This window comes from Fringilla coelebs (assembly GCF_963513975.1).
Source record: "Fringilla coelebs genome assembly, chromosome: 7".
Classification (NCBI taxonomy): Eukaryota; Metazoa; Chordata; class Aves; order Passeriformes; family Fringillidae; genus Fringilla; species Fringilla coelebs.
In genome coordinates, this window is record NC_140035.1 from 35,935,602 (window position 1) to 35,938,059 (window position 2,458).

Genomic DNA, 2,458 nt, shown 5'->3' on the forward strand with positions numbered 1-2,458 from the left:
GGCAGAGGAGGGGGAAGCGCTCCCGTGGGGGCACGGGGATGGAGGCCAGGCTCTCCTTATCGCCCTCTCGCAGCCCAGAGGCGCGGCAAAGGGAGCGAACAGTTCTGAGGGAATGCACGGAGCAGTCCGGCTGCCTCCCGCGCTTTCCGCAACCCCGCTTCCACCTCCGCCGAGGGGACTTCGCCCAAACTAAAAAATCCTGCCTTCCCCCTCTCTAGGGCTGAACGTACACATGGAACGGGATTTTGAGGAGAAATGTTTAGTGGATTCCGCTTTAATTGCTAGTGGAGTGAAACATCGTTCCCGAGCTCCTACAGCTCCACCTGCAGCTCGTTCCCGGGCTGTGCCTGAGCAGCGGAGCCTGCCCGGGGCTCTTCAGGTGCTCCTGATCAGGATCCGCCCTTGGGAGCAGGGCAGGACTCTAAAAGCAGAAAGGTCTGCGAGGTCAGTGACCCACAGCTCGCTTCTCTCATGGTTGAAGTCAGCTCTCCGTTTCAAAGATTAATAAACAAGGGAACGCGAAGGAACACCAGAGTGTGCTAACTCGAGTCTTTCACCTCATGTACACTTCTGCTTTTCAAGGAGGAACAGAACAGCTCGCAGGCCAGAGAGCCAGCTCTTCCTGAACTATGAGCACCTGCCTAATCACAGAGCCGAGCTCGGGGAACAGAACCAGCAACAGCTGCTGGTAATGAGAGGTGGAAGAGCAAAGCCTGGGCCTGCTTCCATCTTGAACAAAGCAGGAGACACCAAAGCTGAGGCCTCACCTGCAGCACCGGGACCAAGGGCACGGCACAAAGCTACGGCTCTGCCATGTGCAGAGTCAGCAGAAGAGGTCTGCAAACAGCACAACATTGGCCCAACTTTTTTGAAGAACAAATTTTAACCTTTATTGACAGTAAACAAGGCTGTTCTTTCCAACAACAACTGCAGCAGGGTCTAGAACAAAGTACAACAAAGAGACTGAGTTACTTGTAGGTGAGCTCTGAGCAGAATCACCTCTTAAATGTATTATGTACTTGTTCCTTAATAAAGAAAAATGGAGAGAGTCTTTTTCTCCCCATTATTTACTAATGACTTGGCCATTTCACACCTCCCTCACGATGAAAATAAAAATTATTTTAAGTCATCATCTCCCACACAAAACAACAAGAAAAAACTACTGTAACAGGAACAATTAGGACTGCAGAGCCCACGCACGACTGGAAAACCAAATAATCACTCCACAAGGAAAGCACAACACATTGAGGCTGTTAAAACCTTACTGAATGAAAATGCTTCCAAACAAAAGATTTTAATGTTTTGGGGATGAGTTTCTGTCCCTATCTGCAGTCCTGTGAAAGTCAGACAGGAAACCTGGCAGTGGCACTGCTAGGGGGCACCCAAAGCAAGAAGAGCACCAAGCTGAGCAGGAGACTAAAGCAAGGATGGACAGACACCTCCCTGGGATTCTGGGCTGTGGCTTCAGCACCTTCAGCTCCCTGCAGTGCCACAAAATCGTGCAAAAGGAGTGGTGTGAGAAAAAGACAAAACGCAGTCTGGTTCTGTCAGGTTCCAGCCCAGAGCTGGCCCCCAGACAGAAACCATCAGTGCCTCTGGATGCAGAAGGGAGCCAGGGCTGGGATTTCTGGATGGATGAGAGGCTACACAAGGCCTGGCCGTTAGGTGTCAGCTGTGCACCGAACATGTGTGACAGCGCGCTCCACACAGCTCAGCGGCGAAGCACTCCAGATGTTGGAATCCAAAATACAGGGAGCTCTCAGAACTTTGGGCCTGTAAGCCAAAGCTTAGAATTAAACACAGGATTTGATCTGAGACCTTGGAAAAGGCTTCCAAACTTAGGTGCTAGAAATGAGAATGTGGATTTATATTTTAAAGCAGAGACATGTTAAGAAGAGAAAAATTTAGAGTTTAAGATACAGAAAAAATAAAAGTAGTCACAAAGGTAAACGTGGAGTTTAGAATGTAATACTCTAGGTTTGTGTATCATAATGTGATTGGCTAAGAAAGCTTACACTGTAGCATGAGTCTGTAAGACAAAATATTTTTAAATTGGGTCAAAAACATAAATATCCTTGCTAACAGTGTTTTATTGGTCAATAAAGCCTTAAAAAAATCTTATAACTACAGGTCTTGTGACCTTCTGAACGATGAAGTAAAGATGTGAGCCAAACTCATCCTTCTTATCTATATAGAAGAAAAATAAAAACATAATCTAAAAACTTAGAGGTGAATTGTCTAACTCATTCAATACTTTTTCCAAAATCCCCAGATTCAGTAATTAACCACCAGTTTTATACAATCCAACCTGTTTTACAGCTCTCAGTCCTTATAAACCACTTCTCCAGTGGATTCACCCTGGCACCTCCTGCAGGGCTTTAGGCTGCACTAATCTAGTCAGCCTAGTTCTAGGCTGGAATATTCACCTTTCTCAGTGCTTCTCCTGCTGAGAGCAACG